At 43.2% G+C, this 19086-nt stretch overlaps 1 pseudogene; it reads right to left on the bottom strand.

The window, feature by feature from the left end:
- Window positions 1-10587: 10587 nt before the first annotated feature.
- On the bottom strand, window positions 10588-11199 carry LOC107139023 (annotated as a pseudogene).
- Window positions 11200-19086: the final 7887 nt, after the last annotated feature.

Raw genomic sequence — 19086 nt, 5'->3', positions numbered from 1 at the left:
AGGAGCTCAGTGATCTAAGGCAATACTGAGTGGGAGGTCACAAGGTTGAGCAAACAATGGAAATTTCCCATCCTTATGGCAGCTCCCTAACTCAGATTAAAATGAACAAAAAGAATAGAAATAATGCAGATCAAAATTAGGGGGTTAAAGACCCAAGAAGCAGAGTCAGAAAAAAAGACAGTTGGATTAGAATCCTGATCCCTGCGATTCAGCAGCTCAGAGTCTTTACTGACCCCACCCCTGTTTCCAGGAAAGGACACCAAGGCGAGGAAGGCCTAAGGGCTGATCCCTGGGTCTCCAAGCTTCTGTTTCACATTTCCTTTTATACCCAGGGAATAGAGAGAAGACCCTCAGAGGAAAGAGCCAAGAAGGAGGGGAAACAAAAAGTCATTTCTACCTAAGTAGAAGATCTGATTGGCTCAGCTGGCAACACGCAGCTTCAGGGAAGGAAGTTTGACTCCAAGAACCATGGCCAGGAGAAGCCCGGGAGATGGAGGCCAGCCGCCAAAACAACAAGAGGTTGGAGTTGAGCAATAACTGGCAGGACTCCAGGCTCCGGAAGGGAGCAAATGCACCTGCTCAGTTACTGAAGCACTACGGGACCTGGGCAGGCCAGACCCCCCCATAGGAGAGAAGAGGGAGGAGGCCAAGCCCAAGGGCCTGGCGGAAACACTCACTGTGGCCATCACCCTGTCCAAGTCTGGCATGACAGCAGAGATTCCTTTTTGTCCCCCTCTGCTATTCAGATCTAATCCCTTCCTAATTTTGAAGAATCCCCCACCGTGAGGCAGAGCGTTCTTCCAGCCTCAAGATCTCAGGAGCGACTGGTGGCTTGTGACCCCAGCACAAAAGCTAAAAGGCAGGAAGCCTTATTACTGGCTGCCCATGAAGCCACAGGGGTTCTAGGACGTCACCCTACAGGACTCTGAACCTGCAACAGCACACAGTGATACTGGGTCCAGGGTAGTGGGAGTCTAACAGTGAGATCAATGGCCAAGGATGGAGACCAGGGTTGGCAGCGGTGGTGGCATCTTGTCGCACTGTGCCCATAACCTCCCCTCCCTGGTTTCTGAGCCTGCTTCTCATGGCTTCATACTGATTCTGTGAGCAGCTTTCCAATAAATTCTTTTCTTTTCTTTTTTTTTTTTTTTTTTGCCTTCAATGACCAGCATGTCCAACAACAGCTCCCTGCCTGATAGAGTCTCCGTTCTTCATCTGCAACAGGAGAAGCCAAGGACCTTTAGAAGGCTGACTCACCTGGATTGCAAATCTTGGAAGTGCAAGGAAGGTACCAAGGTGGAACATGTGGGGGAAAACGCACTGGAAAAGCCACCTGTCACACTTGCTAAAACTGCTATCTGTGACCCTGGGGGAGAGACTTGGCCAGACAGGTGATAACAGCAAGAGTCCTGGTGCTGCTCTTCTCCACTAGGGACAGAAGCATGTTCAAGTCGGAGGATTAGACATTGGCCCAGGCAACCAGAATGCTGAGAAGCATTGGGTTCAACTGAAAGACAAGGAAAAGAAGGGGCGTTAAATGCTAAAGGTCTGGTCTGGATAATCTAATCTGCATAAGGACTTCCTCAACTAGACAATGCAGCATTGAGGGCTGGAGGGAGTTTGAGAGCTGTTTCCTGATTGGAACAAGGAAGGCAGCCCTGAGATTTGCACACAGCTCTGGGCTCCCCTTTCTTTCTTTGCAAGAAGCCCCAGGAACTCATCCGGTTTCCATTTTCTCTCTAACGCCCACTCTGTCTTCTAGAGTTCTCCTTCCTCCTTCATCCTACCCCTAAATAGCTACAGAGTAGGATCTCATTCCAGCTGCCTCCAAAGATAAGCATATGTCTTTACTCTCCCAAGGATTCTCAAAGATTCCAGAAAAAAACCAAGCAGGCAAACAAGAAAAATACAATGGGATGGTTGTAAAGCTTAAGGATCTTAGAAGGGAGTTTGTGGCTGTAGCTCAGTCAGTGGTGGAGTCCTTGCCTAGCATGTGTGAGGCCCCAAGTTCAATCCCCAGCACCACAGGAAAAAAAAAAGGTTCACATAGTCATAGTTCTTGCAAGCTTAACCACAGCAATATTAACCACAGCTATCATTAACCTGGCATCATTACTTACCAGGCACCAGGGTAAATATTTTCAGCAGGTGTTATCTCTTTTAATAACCTACATCTGTCTCTCAGTCTGATGCTATTATTATTATTATTATTATTATTATTATTATTATTATTATTATTATTACCATGGATTGAACTCAGGGGTACTCAACCACTGAGCCACATCCCCAGTCCTATTTTGTATTTTATTTAGAGACAGGGTCTCACTGAGTTGCTTAGGGCCTCGTTGTTGCTGAGGCTGGCTTTGAATTTGCAATCCTCCTGCCTCAGCCTTCTTAGCTGCTAGTGTGCACCACTGAACTTGGCTTAAATTTAATTTGTATAATACTCTCTTCATCCTTGTCCCTTCGTCCCTTCTTTTCATCCCTTCTCCTCCTTATAGGGGGAGAATTTCTATTAACTCCGAGTTTGTCTTTCTTGTGTTTCTTTTGGAGAATATATAGTCTCCTTTGATATCCATACGGGATTGGTACCAGGACACTAAAATCTGAGGATGTTCAAGGCCCTTATAGAAAATGGCATAGTATTTGCATATAACCTACACTCATCTTCTCAGGTACTTTAAATCATTGCTACATTATATATAGTCCCTAATATAAGGAAAATGCATGTAATTGTTGTTAGGGAATAATGACAAAGAAAAAAAAGTCTGTTCATGTTTAGGATAGATGCAATTTCTAAAAAATTTTGTTTTTCATCCACGGTTGGTTGAATCCACAGATGTGAAACCCACAGAGAAGGAACCCACAGAGAAGGAGTGCCAACACACACACAAACACAAAGATGAAAGCCGGTGCTCTTTATACCAGGCCATGCCTGGCTGAATGCCTATGGTGTGCTTTTTTAAAAAAAAATTAATTTAGTAAAAAGGAAAGAGTTTTCCAGAACCAAAGAAGAGGGTACTCGTTGGAAGTGGATGCCTGTTTAAATCACTGAAAACAGATCCCTAAGGACTTTTCAACATTGTCTAGAACCTTCTAGATGGCTTTTCAAGTGACTGTAGTCCTAATAATATCTGTGCTCGGACATCAGAAAATAAAAGTGTGAACAAATGAGAAGGTTTTTCTAAGATAAAAGAGAGATCAGGAAAAGCCTAGTCAAAAGCCAGGTGCCTATGTGGTCACGTCTCAGGCTCAGGTGAGTGGGCAAGACTCCAACAACCCAAAACAATGAGAACCAAATGTCAGTCTTTACTCAACTCTCTCCAAGAATATCAGCAGAAATACAATTCACAGGCCCCAACAGGGTCTCAAATCCCATTCTCTCCGACACCAGCCCATGATGCTCTTTCTTTGGGCTCATCTTTCTCCCACTCCCCTAAGTTCCGTATTACGCAAGGCCGACTAGCTTCCTATTTTTACCCATTCTCCTTATTCTTTTTGGTCACAGAAGTTTTGGGAAACTCAGCTGGCAATGGTCCTTAGGTGAGCAAGATGGGGCAGGGGGAGTTACTTGAAATACTTACAGTCACTGATCTTGGACCACAGTGTTCAGTGGAGAAACTGAAGATATGTCTCCAATAAAGAGAAAAGAAACCCAGCAGTTATTTGAAGAGGCAAGGCTTAATAGAAAGCTGTGTTCCCCAGGAGAAGGTGATTAGCCACTAAAAGGAATAAGAGAGGCCTCGAAGGGCTTCAGAAGTAGCCAGTGCAATAAAAACAAGCTTCCTCCTCTGGGCAAAGAAGGAATGAGAGTGGACAAAGAAGGAATTAAAGTCTTAAGAGACCTCTTCAAAGAGGATTTGCCTCTAGAACACACAGCCTGACATGGAGAGGGATTTGCCAGAGCACACAGGCAGGGCTGGTGGCAAGAAGCAGCCTTTGAGGGCCGGAGCAGGTGGGATTCCCAATGTCCTTGCTCATTTGTGGAATCTGAAAAAAACACTTCAGAAGAAGAGCGTGAGACAGTGGTCACTAGACACTGGCAAGGGGGGACAGAGAGATTAGATAAGGAGCCCCCAAACATAGTTAGATAAGGGGAATTCGATCTATGTCATGTAGTACAATATGGTAACTATGAATTGCGACATGTGATATATTTCAAATATCTAGAAGATTCTGAAGGTTCCCAACACAGAAATGATGTTTGAGGAGATGCAAATTCTAGTTACCCTGATTTGATCATTACACATTGTATAAATGTACTGAATTATCACACCGAGTCCCATAAATACGTACCAATATGACGTGTCTGAAACACACAGTGGTGTGAGGGTAGAGCAGCAACTTGACCTATGGGTTGTATTTGCTCTTTGCTGAAAGACTGGATTACTTGGGGCTGGGGTTGTGGCTCGGTGGTAGAGCGCTTGCCTAGCAAGTGTGAGGCCCTGGGTTGAATCCTCAACACCTTATAAAAATAAGTAAACGCATTGTGTCCATCTACAACTAATAAAAAAGGATTACTTAGCCACCTTTCTCTTCCCATTCTTGTGCCTTTGGTGTTACCAAAGCCACTGCTCTCATCTACAAAAGGGAACAATGTCTTTGATCACTTTACTTCTAGAACTACTCATTACACACACACACACACATACACACACACACACACACACACACACGGCTGACTCATGATGGTGCTCCAAGGGTTTTCTCCAATAAATAGCATCTCTTTTCTTCATCCAGGTTCTCAAAAAGAATTGGAAAGTCTGGCAACAGGACAGGGTCAGAGCCACCCATTCAGCTGCTTTATTATTTTCCTCTGATGGTCCCTTAGCTTATTCAGTGTCCAGGTTTGGAGTTCTGTTGACTCTCGTTTTGGTTCACAAGCTATGAAAAGGTCACCTTGTGTCCTTGGCCAGTGGTTACAGTCCCCTCACAGAGCATCTTCCAGATTGTGAAACACCTTCACCCAGTTGCCATTTAAGGTCTTTGGCTGCCCACCGTACTGCCGCTGTTCGGCTGGGGAAATGGGGGCTCAGCATGGCAGGGTGCCTGTTTAAGATCACCTAGCTAGTCGTGGCTGAACTGGGCCTGAAATCCAGGATTGCTGACTCCAAGTTCCGTGCTCTTCATTTTCCAACGTTTCCTCCTCTCCCTCAATGATTTTGTCCTCTGTCCTCCCTTAACCACTGCCAAGGTCACACTTAGACCTTGACATTATTAATGACTTTTACAGTTGTAGTTTTAGTTTTGTCTTGCATTACTGGCAACTTATCCTGGGGCCTCACACATCCTAGGTAAGCACTCTACCGCGGGGCAGCGCTTCACTAGGAATGAGGGCGAGGAAGCTGCGCGTGTGTACTGGAGACCGTTGCTGCCCTAGATCTGAGGTCAGGAGGAAGGTGAGGATAAGGGATCAACTGGGAAGGGGTAGGACTTCTTATTTTTTATTTTGAGACAGGGTTTTACTAACTTGCTGAGGCCGGCCTCAAACTTGGCAATCCTCCTTCCTCAGACTCCCTGGTCACTGGGATTACATGTGCCATCGTGCTCAGCTGCAGTCTTAGTGTAAAACATCTCAACTATCATCCCCTTTTAGCTTTCTTTCTCTTTCTCGACCCTGACTCCAACAATTCTATTTCCTCCCAGTTTTCTTGGGGTATAATTCACAAATAGAAATCGTATACCTTTAAGTATACAACTTGGTGTTTTAATTAATTGATTAACATAGAGACAGGGCCTTGCTAAGTTCAAGGCTGGCTTTGAGCTCATGATCCTTCTGCCTTAACCTCCCTGGTAGCAGGCACCACCAGGATCAGTTTCAACTTGATGTTTTGACCAATAATCTTTGATCCCACCAGGACCTACAATCTGTTAGTCCTACCCTCTCCCATTTCACCCTGGTAATTCACCACCAAGATGGCACTGCTCTTTGGGTAGTTGAATGTGGCCGGAGGAAACACACACACACACACACACACACAGACACACACACACACACACACACACACGGCTCATTCATGATGGTGCTCCAAGGGTTTTCTCCAATAAATAGCATCTCTGTTCTTCATCCAGATTCTCAAAAAACTGAGAAAGAGCAGCGTCACTAGAAAAGGCGCTGTGGTTTGATGATGTCCCCCCAAGTTCATGTGTAGGAAACTTAATCCCCAGTATGACAGTGTTGGGCAGTGAGGCCTAAGGAGAGGTGAGGTCTGCGCACTCTTGCCCTCGTGACTGAGCTCAGGCTGTCATCACAGGAGAGGTTACTTAACTCAAGCGTGGGCTGGTTGTAAAGGTGAGGCCAGCAGGCTCGCTCTCTCTTGCTTTTGCCCTCTGCCTTCTGCTCTGGGATGATGGGGCAAGAAGGCCTCCCCAGGTGCTAGCACCTTGACATTGGTCTTCCCAGCTCCCAGCACTATAAGAAAGAAATCTCTGTTTTGTGTCAATTACTTGGTCTCGGGCATTCTGTTATAGTTACACAAAAGAGATGAAGATAGAGACCAAACACCAGAAGGGACCAGATCAGAAGCTAGGCTTCAGTCCCCACCCAAACCCAGGAGCCCCAGCAGTAACAGCAGCACTGGAGCTGCTTAAAAGGGGGACTCAAGATTTATAAAGCTTCTCAGGAGATCCACTGTGCAGCCAAGGCTGAGAACCACTGCAGCTAGATGTCCTGTCTACTTGAAGTACTCTGGTGATCTTCCATTCATTCAGAGTTGGAGGCAAAGCTCTTTAAAATCCCATCTCTCCAACCCCATCTCCACCCACACTGGCCTCCTCCCTATACCTCAGTCCCCCTTGCTGGGCTTGTCCTTGGGGTCTTCATGTTGCTGTTCCTCCTGCTTAGAAAGGTTTCCTTGAGAGAAAGGAGAAATGCTAGGAAATGGTAATGACCGGGTCATATTGTTGTACCGTGTGTACATACAAACACAACAACGAATCCCCCCATTATGTATGACCACAATGTACCAGTAACAAAGGTAGGGGCAAAAAGAGAGAGAAAGTCTTTCCTTGCGATGGGCACATGGCTTGCTTACCCCCCCCCCCCCCGCCCTTACTTCAGGTCTCAGTTCACATATTTCTCTATTAGGAGGCCTTTGGCAAATGTTCTACCTAAAGGAACACACACACACACACACACACCCTTCACCCACTCATCCTCTTTCTTCCTCTGTTTCTCTTCTGTGCATTGAATAAACATTGACTCTCACCCCCAGTTGCAGGCAACACACTCCATAAAGGCAGAGGTTTGTTCCTAGACGTATTTCCAGTGCCCAAAACTGTTCTTGACACCCAGGAGGAGCCGTGACCACAGGGATGGATGAACCTCTCCTGCGAAAAAGTCAACTCAGCCACGCGGTCTTCCTCCTGGTCTGTGAAACTCAACAAGTTCTCATCAGCCAAGATAAATCCAGCCGAAGACACCAGGCATGACAGCGAACTTTCTAAAGGAAAAAAAATGACTGGTTCAGAAACCCTCTCTCCATTCTATTTCCTCCACTGCTCCAGGCCAAGTAGCTGAGCTAGCCTGGAGTGCTCCTGTGGGGAGGCGGCCTGCCCATGGCTCTGACAGGCTCAGTGGGCTGCTTGCCAGTGAGGGCAGCCCCTGCAGAGCTCCATCTACGCTGAGGGACACCAGGAGTCCCAGCCCACCGTCCACAGCAAAATCAACAAAGGGAAAGAGGAGATCAAGGACGGGATCCACAACCAGCCACCTTGTGTCTCTCGCACCATAAGAGAAGTTCTAAGTTTACAGTGAAGTTGAGAGAAAGGTACAAAGATTCTTAGATCCCCTGGCCTCCCCACCCATGCACACATATCTTCCCATGTTATCCACATCCCTCCCTCAGAGTGGTACATCGGTCACAACTGATCTATATTGCCACATCATTATCACCGAAAGTCAATAATCTAAACGAGTGTTCACTCTTGATAGTGTGTGTTCTATGAGTCTGAACAAATATATGAGATATTCCCACCATTACTGTTTCACTGCCCTAAAAATAATCCATTTATTTTTAAACAGATTTTCTTATAAGTAACATATTGGAGAAATTTAGGCAAGTTTTTAAAGTACAATGAAGTAATCACTGTACTTTAATAATCACACTACCCAAATATAAGAACTGGTCAAATTTTTATGAGTTCCTTCACAGTATTTTTATGTGCTTTTAAAATTTAATTTTTCCCACGTTTTTACTGGTGTATTATAGTTGTACATACTGACGGGATTTGTTGTAACATATTCATACATGCACACAATATCACTATAATGTGCTTTTAGACACTCACATAAACAATACTGATGGCCTCCCTTTAACTGATCATTTCCATGGGACACCACACCAAAGACATTGTGTAGCACATTGCCAAGTTGCTGTCCAAAGAGGTTACATTTATTTACATTCCCTCCCACAGAGCATGACAGTACCTACCTGACCTGGCCTCACCTGATCTGGCCTCTAACCCCACCTCACCTCATCTTACCAGTGCTGACCAAAAATCACCAAGAAAACATTTTACTCTGACTACCTTAAATGTCCTAGAGGTGTTTTTTTTTTTTTTTTTAAAAAAAAAAAGAAAATCAAGGGATAAAATTTGAGACTGAGAGGCCCTCTTAGTCTAAAATTGTGCTTCTCAAAACCTGCCTTGGTATTTTATGACCACTGCTAACCTCTTCCCAAATCTCTTAACAGATACGTGGACAATCAAACCTCGCCCCAAGGACTTCCCTTCTCTTCTTCCCTAAAGCCAAATGAAGCTAGCTCCCCTCGGTGTTGTGACTTCCCTGTGTTGACCCCTTGGGAATCTTTGGAACTAACAGCCCATTACCCTGCCCTGGCATTTTTCTCCCAGCCCTTGATCTGGCCTCTCCCATTCATGAGTTGCAACCCTGCTCTCTGTCTCTTAGAGATTAGGAGGGAATGTGAGAACATCCTTAACTGGAGTTTTTGCATGGTGTTGGTGGTGAGGACGGCAGGGATTCTGCAGTGACAGCCAGTATTGACTGTTTCATTCACTGTGCCCAGCAAATGGACACAAGGGTTACTCCTTTTAACCCTCATGGCTACCCTAGGGGAATGGATGTCAGTATTATACTCACTTTAAAGATAAAGGAGATTTTGGGAAAAGCGCATGATTTAGGTCACTTATCTTGTGTCTGAACCACACCTAGTGTTCACCTGACTCTGAAGATGGTGTTCTTAAACCTTCCCCTGGTTTTTCAATATGTCCATGCTAAAGCATGCCCAATGGTTTTACTCTTCCAGACGTACCCTTTCCTTTAATTAAATGATGATGATGATGATGATATCTTGAAACCACATCCTATTTTCAGGAACTCTACACCCCTCCCAAAGATTTCTCAAGATCTTGGAGATTCTGGATGCTGGCAGTAGTATGACATTGACAGCCACGACTTTGCAACCCGTAAGCAGTTCACCCCAAACACCTCTAACACTACTTATCTCCAACTTACAAACAGCTTCCCTCTTCCCTCTCCTCTGATGACTCTGCTACAGCCAGAGCTTGGTAAAGGTGGCTTTGCTGAAGGCTTCAAAGGAGGTTACTTTGCGGGGGGAGGGGGGGGGCTTCCAATGAGCTCTAGGACGTCATTTGCTATGAAGTCTCGAGATAAGACAACAGTGCCTTGTATCCCAGAGCAGATGTTTGACACTCCTGGTCTCACTATCCAAGAGCGGGTCTCAGAATGGAGGGCAATGCTGGTCATTTACAGCTGGCTTTTGTTCTGATTGGTTAGACTGGCTGCTGGTGTCTTTTCTGATTGGTCAGTTTTTGCTGGTGTCTGTTCTAGTTACTAGCAACCTCTGCAGTCATTTAATATTTACTCCTGTGTAAAATTTAGCACATTACTTAAAAAAAAAATTTCTTTGCATGTGTGTGTGTGTGTGTGCTTCTCGTCAATGTTTATTTTTTTTTAAAGAGTAGAATACATTTTATTATATTTCATTTTATTTTTTTAATTTTCTTTTCATGGAATACATTTTCTTATTACCAATTCCCACAGTGGGAAAGTAATTTGTTATTTTTAGTTTTATATTTGTGGACAGATTATTTTAAGACAAGTAAAACACATTGGAGGATTATATCTGTTGGGAATTTGTAATATTCTGATATGTCTACAAGGAAGACTTCTTCTCTAACTGGAGCATCTCTAAATTCAGAAGCTCTCCAATCTTTCCTTCCTAGGATATAGAAATATGTAATTGGAGATTTTAGCATTTTAAAGTTTCCCTGGGACAGAAAACCATCAGTAGCTGGTATCAACTGGACAGGGAAGTTTCCAAAAGTAAACACTATCTAATTTTTTGCAAAGTCATGAATTAACAGTCTTTCCCTTTGTCCCTTACTTCCAAGACAAGTGCAGAAATGATCATATATTGGTAACAATAAAGCTAAATTCTCTTTAAGAGACTGACAAAAGCAAAAGCTCATACATAAAGCTTAGGTCATACTGTGAGTCTCATGAGCTTGAAGACAACCCCATTAACTCACTAGAATGCAGAACTGGGTCTCATCATTTCTTGAATACATTTCCTCTCAAACCTTTTCCTCAACAATGAAATTATAAAATAACCATGTGATTAGAAGAAGGTTTGCCCACCAATGAGCTTTCTGTTATTTCCTCCTTATTGTGAGTTGAATGACAGAGCAGAGGCAGAGGCATACAATCAATTCTCAAGTCAAAAAGGTCAAAGCTTCCACAGCATGGCAACAGCTTTGCAGATGCCCAGGTCATGATAGTTGAAATAACAAAGCCCAGCAAAGGTTAAAGCTGAGAGTGCCAAAAGGCCTGCCTTGGCAGCTTTCTGCCATGCATCCCCATGAACATAATCAGTGACAACTTGTCCAAGGCCCCACTGACTATGAAGAGTGAGGACTGCAGCCAAGGAGTAGTCCATTGCAGAGCAAGGATTCAAATATGCAGCTGGAAGCAGGGCCAGGAGCAAAACACTGACAACCCTCTCACTAGTCCAGTGAAGAGATGCAGCCTTGGAACCAGAATGGCAGTTTGGTGACAGGTTAATGTGCTGTGTTCCAGTCCATTCTGGGGTAGGTTGATCCTGGAGAAATGCTGAGCAGATCTGACCAATGGGGTTCGGAGGAACAGAGCTCTGCCTCCTTGAGCACCGCAGAGGACACCCAGCCTCAAGAGAACCGCCATCTTGCTTTTGAGGGCTCAAGGTCTCAACTCGTCTTGTCAATGTTTGTAGCAGCTTAATTCATGATAGCCAAGCTATGGAACCAAACTAGGTGCCCTTCAACAGATGAATGGATAAAGAAAATATGCTATATATACACAATGGAATAGTACTCAGAGACAAAGAAGAATGAAATTATGGCATTTGCAGGTAAATGGATGGAACTGGAGAATAGCAGGCTAAGTGAAATAAGCCAGTCCCCAAAAAACAAAGCCCAAATGTTCTCTCTGATATGTGGATGCTGACTCACAACAGGGAGGTTGAGGAGGGAAAGAATAGAAGCCCATGGGATTAGACAAAGAGGAATGAAGGGAAGGGAGGAGGGCAGAGAATAGGAAAGACAGTAGAATGAATCAGACAATACTTTCCTATGTTCATATATGAATATAGGACCAATGAAACTCTACACCATGTACAACCACAAGAATGGGAAATTATACTCCATGAATGTATAAGATGTCAAAATACACTCTGCTGTCATGTGTATCTGAATATACAATAGCCGGGCGTGGTGGTGCACGCCTGTAATCCCAGATCTCAGGAGGCTGAGGCAGGAGGATTGTGAGTTCAAAGCCAGCTAAGGCAACTTATCGAGGACCTAAACAACTCAGTGAGACCCTGTCTCTAAATAAAATACAAAAAAGGGATAGGGATGTGGTTCGGTGCTTAAGTGCCCCTGGGTTCAATCCCAGGAAGGAAGGAAGGAAGGAAGGAGAGAACCAATAATTTTTTTTTGTGCGTGTGCTTTGATATATATATATATATATATATATTTTTTTTCCGCCAGAGTTTGCAAAATAGGACCTTGGACTAGGAAAGGCTAATTTGGTGATTGGCATCTAGAAACAAGTCAGCTTAGAAAATGCACAGTATCTTGCTGCTGAGACAAACCATCAGCCACAAAACTCAAATCTGGTAGAACTGGACCCTGGACAGCACCATAACAAATAAAAATAAGGGCTGGAGTTGTGGCTCAGAGGTATAGCACTTGCCTAGCATGTGTGAGGCATTGGGTTCGATCCTCAGCACCACATAAAATAAATAAAGAGATTGTGTTCACTTACCTATGACTAAAAAAAATAAATATTAAAAAAATAAAATAAAAAATAAGAATTTAAAAAATTCCTAAACCTGCATGACTGTTTGCTGACAATTATGATTTCACCAGGGCAAAATCCATTTGTCATTATTGCTATAAAAACAGACACTCTTTACAGAAAAACACCTTATTTCTGCCTGCCCCAGTCAGTGAGTTTCATATAAATGAACATCAGAGGGACCTCTGGAAATAAAGGCAGGAAGATTTCCTAGGGAGTTGACTGAATTATTCAAAATTGCTGCTTTAAAACCAAGCTGAAATGGGAACAGTGGCAAACACCTGTCATCCCAGCAAACGGGGAATCAAGACAGGAGGATCACAAATTTGAGGCCAACCAAAATTCGTGAGGCCCTAAGCAACTTAGTGAGACCCTGTTTCAAAATGAAAAATAAGAAAGGGCCAGAGATGGATCTCAGTGGTAGAAGCACCACTGGGGTTAAGCCCAGCACCAAAAACTTTTTAAAAAATCAACAATAACCTCCTAAATTTATCTCAGAGAAAGACCTCAGAGTAGATTTAACCACATAAAAATATATTTTTCTTGAGAAATAATTTAAAGGCTATTGACAAAATATATGTCACAATACATGGCATATAGATCTCCCCCCTGTCTAACTCATACTAGGTACTAATATCTGGAGGAGAGACACTATCAACACAGAGACAGCATTCTATTTAGACTCTTAATTTTTAAACATGACTATTAAGGTTTAGACATGAGGGGTCCCTGAAAACCTCATGTGTGAAGACAATGCAAGAAAGTTTAGAGGCGAAAGGATTGGGTTGTGAGAGCCTGATCGGTGCATTAATCCACTTGAATGGATTAACCGATTTAATTGGCAATTCGGGTGCAGCTGGAGGAGGTAAGTCACGAGGGGCGTCTTTGCCTTATTTATTTGGTCCCGGGTCAGCAGAGGTCTTTGTGCTTCCTGATTGTCAGGTCCTTCCTCTTCTGCTATGATGTTCTGCTGGATCTCCGGCCCAGAGCAATGGAACCGGCTGTCTATGGACTGAGACCTCAGAAACTGAGCAACAAATAAACTTTTCCTCCTCTACATGGCTCTGGTCTGGTCTTTTGGTCCCAGCAGCAAAATAGTTGACTAAAGCAAATGTCCAAAGGACATGAATAGACAAAACAGAGGAGTAAATACAAGTGACTCCGCATTGTATCTGAACTGTTGATAATCAAATACATTTAAATTAAAAAAAAATTCTCTGCCTTCAAATTTTGTTTTAATTCATGCAAGAAATAAATATGGAGCAGGGACTATGTGTAAGACACCCTTCAGGCCCTGAAGCTTCAGCAGTGGAAAAAAAAGATGCACATCCCCCATCTTGGAAATTTCATTCTGGCATAGAGACAGACAATAAAACAATAAATAAGTAAAATATATAGTATGTTTTAGATGAGCGATGAGAGCTAAAAAGAGAAAGAAAGCCAAAGCCAGCAAGAGTTGGGCGTCATGCGTGGGCACTGCTTACCCAGGGGCCCTTTACCATTGAGCCACATCCCCAGCCTTTTCTATTTTTTGAGACAGGGTCTCAGTAAGTTGCTGAAGCTGGCCTTGAACTAGTTACCCTCCTGCCTCAGCCTCCTACATCGATGAGAATACAGACGTTTGCTACCTATCACACGTGGCTGTGGGCAGTGTTCTTTTAGATGGATGGGCAGGGATGAGCAAGAAGGGAAGCTGGTGAAGGCGAGGGCCACGTGCCTGTCTGGGGAAGGAGCGTCTCAGCAGAACTGTCAGCAAGGGCAAAGGACCCAGATGCTGTGTTGGAGGGAAAGCAAAGTGCTGAGCGACTAGAACAGAACTAACGAGAGGGGCCGGAGACAAGGTTGCAGAAAAGGGTAGGGCTGGACTGCAGAGGGCTCTATAGGTGGTTGGAGGCACTTCAGCCCTGACAGGAACCGAATGGGAAGTCAGGTGGAGATGGGAGAGGAGAAGTCTAATGTCTTCATTTGCTAGGGCTGCCACAACCAAATGCCACAAGCTGGGGCAGGGCGTAAACAACAGAAATTTATTCCTTAGCATTCTAAAGACCAAGGTCAAGTTGTTGGATTGAGGCTTTCTTTGCCTCCTAGCTGCGTCTTCACATGGTCCTTCCTCTGTGCACATGAATCCCTGGTGTCTTTTCATTTCTTATTTTTTGTCCTTTCTTTTCTTTTATTTTTTCACCTTTTATTTTCTCTTCTCTTCCAGTGCAGGGGAGCAAACCCAAGGCCTTGTGTGGGCTAGGAGAGTGCTCCACCACGGAGCTCCATCCCAGCCCTCTTCCTCTTTTTGTGAGGACACAAGTCCTATCAGAGTAAACCCCACTGTTATTACCTCATTTGACTTTCAAGACCCTATACGGTAACATTATGAGATACTTTAAATTAGGGCTTTACCATACACGGTTGGGGACTTCTGACTAATGATAAATTCTGGGTTTGCAAGGGCATCTGTGGAGAAGCCAGCAACCCTGTGAAGACATCCCTCAGCAAGGAACTGCAAGAGGCCTCAAGCCAATAACTAGCCGGGGAACTCAGGTCCCTAGGTCCAAGAGTCAGGACAGTGAGCCTGGAAGTGGATCCTTTCTAGGTTTTATATGAGACAATGGCCTATTGTGACCACATCCTCATGAGAGGTCTTAAATTCATCAAGGCAAACCATGTCCAGATTCCTAACCTACAGACATTCTAAGAAAATAAATACTAGTTGAAACAAGATGCTAAGTTTTGGGGTAATTCTCAACTCAGCCATAGATAAGTAATACATCCTAGCACTTAAAATAGTGTCCTATAGATGCTGGTTGAATAAATGAGTGAATAACAAATACATACGCAGAGAAGAAAAGAAAGGAAATAATTAAAATCATTGATAGTGATTATCTCTGGCTAGATTTGTAAGTTCATGACTGATTATTTTGAAGTATTCATCACTCCCATACACTGTCCCAACTTTTTATTATGAAACATAACATAGAGGCACAAAATTGCATAGAAGAATAGCTTGACAAAATATTATAAAATCAAAACCTATGAAACCACCATCCAGGATAAGGAATAGAATATTGCCTGCACCCTAGAATTCTGCCTTGTTAAAAACTATCTTACTGTATATTCCACCCCTTAGTTCCATGTAATACCTTTTTATTAATAGTTCTATTTTCACATTTTTATTATTGTAAAATATACATAGCGTTAATTTACCACTTGACCGTTTTTCAGTGAACAATTCTGTAGCATTAAGTATATTGTTGCACAACCGTCACTCACCACTGCCTGCTCCAGAACATTTTTTCTTTTTCCCAAACTGAAAGTCTGTGCTCATTAAACAATAATTTCTAATTTCCCCTTCCCCCCAGACTCTGGCAAAACCACTCCCTGTATCTGTGAAATCTGACTCCTCTGGGTAGTCAAATAAGTGGAATTCATGCTTTCTTATGAGTTACTTCTTAAATCAAAAGACTATTAACATTTAAAAAATAAGACTGGAGGATCACGTGTTCAAAGCCAGCCTCGGCAAAAGTGAGGTACTAAGCAACTGAGTGAGACCCTGTCTCTAAATAAAATACAAAATAGGGCTGGGGATGTGGCTCAGTGGTTGAGTGTCCCCAGGTTCAGTCCCTGGTACAGCTCCTTGTAACCCCTAAAAGTGAGATTGCTCTCATAAGGACCAGTTCAACCTGGTTTAAGCCCGGTGATGCACAGTGATAAACAATCCCAACGTGGTTTAAGCAGCTCGCTGAATATCTCAACATGACCAGACTTAGCAATTTCTTGGCCAAGATCTTTTTTTTTTTTTTTTAAATATCCCTACCATTCCCAAATTTCCTCAAACCAGTTTGGGTAGGAGTGGAGCGGAAGCTACAGAACAGGAGGAAGGTGTTGGGGTGCCAAAACATCACCACACTGTGCCTGTCACCTCACTCCACTAACCCTTGCCCTGGAAACATTCATAGCAGACCGAGAACCACAATAGAACTATTAATCATTAATTATACCAGCTGTCATCTATTAAACACTTGCTGTGAGCTAGGCCCTATTTTAATCACTTTCTGTGTATTAACTCATTCAAGCCTCAGAGCAGTTCTGAGACAGATGGAACTATTATCCTCATCGTGATGATGTGGAAATTGAGGCCCCTTGACTAACTTGTTCAGGGTCACAGATTGCAGGACATTGAGCTGGTTTTACACCTGGAAAATCTGGTTAATTGCCCTTGCACTTCTCTGATGGTTCTCAGACTGGAGGAGATGTCAGGATCCCAGGACAGCCTGTTAAAACCCTGATTGCTGAATCTACCCCAGAATTTCTGATTCAGTAGGCCTGGGATGGGGTCCTGGAATTTGCAAATCTAATAAGTTCCCAAGTATTCAAGGTTAGCTACCACTGCTCAGGAATCTACAATTAACCAAGACCGAAGCACTCTAGGATCAGTGGTTCCCATTTTACAACTGAGGATATGAAAATTGCCAAGAGTAAGAACATGGTCAAGTTCAGAGAGGCGGAAGTGCTGTGGCCTGTGGTCAAGGTCACCTTTCAGAATGCCAGAGCCCCCGTCTTGTACACCCAGCTCTTCACTGACAGAACTAGAGTTAGATCTTGGCAGGAGAGTAACTGGGCACCTTTTCAAAGCAATGTTCAGTAAATATTTGTTGTTTATTTTAATAAAGGCAAGAGAAATGGATTTTCTATTAATAAAATTACACACCGCACACATGTATCTTTGTGTTCAAAAATAGATTTACTTCTTGACATTGCACATAGCCTGACATTTTAACTTCTGCAGCTGTGCCTTTCATCTTATATTATTTCTGTCATTCATAACTAGGGACTATTTGGTCATTTACAATCATTAAGCATGGTTTAATAGATGTAGCTTCAAAGTCTATTTCAACCTTTATTAAGTTTACTTTGTTCTTTTGTGATGTTCGTGTTTCCTTGATTTCTGAAGTTCTTTCTCTTTCTTCTGTGCTCTTTTACAATTTTATCAAACCTGACAAATTCTGTGGAAAATTAGTAAAGGATTTATGTTTCAGATTTTCAGCTGGCTCTAAGAACCGCCCTTATGTTGAAATCGATTGATCTCACAGTGGATGGTTGGGCCTATATGTGGGCTACTTACACCAACATGGACCTAGAGAAGAACTTTTGGTCCCCTTTCAAGGTTGATGTCGAATTTGACAAGATAGAAAGTTATGTTTGCCCTGTTATATAAAGAGCAATGGGTTGATACCTGAATTAATTGATCTCCTATTTCCTATTCTTTTCCAATGCCATTGTGATTCATACTGTTCAGGTTATAGGAAGCGCAACAGTTAGGTAAGAAAAGTGCAAGCCTCCCCAGCTCCAAGGAATAAATCTGATCATGTTACAGTGGGTCAGGGTAGTCCACACCTTTGTCAGTGATTGGTCTAGGACTACTCACATGACCAACTTCTGGCTAATGAGATATAGAAGGTATATTTCTGGAGCCTCTGAGAAGGACTTTACTTCCTGGTAAAAGTACAGAAAGAGATTCCATTTCTTAATTCTTTCTCATTGCAAGTCTTTTTTTATAACACCCTTTCCATTTGCAGAACATTTTTTTAGAATAGTAAAAATCACTGCTTAATTCTCTGAGGAAGAGTTGAACTAAATGTTAGAGCTGGTGCCTTCCAACAAATTAGAACCACCAGGGTTCTGTAACTTGGATCCAACAGCAGTTGCCAAAAGAGGGCTGGGATTGGATTGCTGGGAGTCCACTCCTGGGGACAAAGAGCATCTGGATGTCGGCCATCTCTCTGCCTGGTAGTTGGTCTCTGGACCTTGGCCCAGTAATCTGATGTGAGAATCTCGATTGCTATATGTTTTACAGCCATATTACCTATGAAGATTCAGATAGGCTTACAGCTTAAATTACTTCCCTCAAAACCAGCCATTAACAATTCAGTGTAGCTGGCAAAGAACCTGACAAATCCCTTTCTGTAGGTGGGTTTTCTGGATTACAGGGACACCTGTGGGTTATGTCTGAACCCTTGCAACTGTGCAATGACTACCATCATTGTGTACCACTTAGTAATTGGATTAATTAAGAAAACAAAGATGATAGCATCCACTTTGGCTGGGAATTCATTTCACCCTAGCCTAATATTCTCAGGGGTAATAGTAGAGAGTCCTGCTTCAAATCTCCAAGATTTAAAACAAGACAATTCACTTGCTCTGGGTCTCTGTATCAGCCTTGGGACCAGCAAGGGGAATTACTTTTCTGAGAATGATTGAATAGGCAAGAAGACGCTAACCCCATTCTTCAGGCCAGAGACAGAGTGAAGAAAATCCCTCCTTGGGTTATAGCCCGAAAAGGGAGCTCTCAGTCAGAATTTGTGAAAATGCTGTGTCCCTAAACCCAAGAAACTATCAGACTTTCATTGTCTCCCTGAAAATGCTGAATTGTTTTACAGTTCTGTTTCTGAATCACACCATTGTCTCTTTTTCTTGCCTATCATTTCTCAACTTTTTTTCTCCCAATTCAGCTGCAAAGCTTTCTCACACTGAATTCTGCATATTCCTTCCAGCCAAGAGTTAGTCAGCTTTGTTTCTTGAGCTTAGTTAATGAAAACAATAGGTCTATAGAATATTCCGTTTTGAACCAAAGACACTAGAAGTAGTGCCCCTTCCTTGATTTAAAAACGTGGGTTCTGGTGGGCTGGGTTTGTGGCTCAGTGGTGGAGCCTTGCCTAGCATGTGTGATGCACTGGGTTTGATTCTCAGCATCACACATAAACATTTTATATATATAT

The sequence above is a fragment of the Marmota marmota genome, unplaced genomic scaffold (genome assembly GCF_001458135.2).
Source record: "Marmota marmota marmota unplaced genomic scaffold, marMar, whole genome shotgun sequence".
Taxonomy (NCBI): domain Eukaryota; kingdom Metazoa; phylum Chordata; class Mammalia; order Rodentia; family Sciuridae; genus Marmota; species Marmota marmota.
The sequence above is the reverse complement of the archived record's forward strand: the minus strand, read 5'-3'. Positions and strand labels throughout refer to the sequence as shown.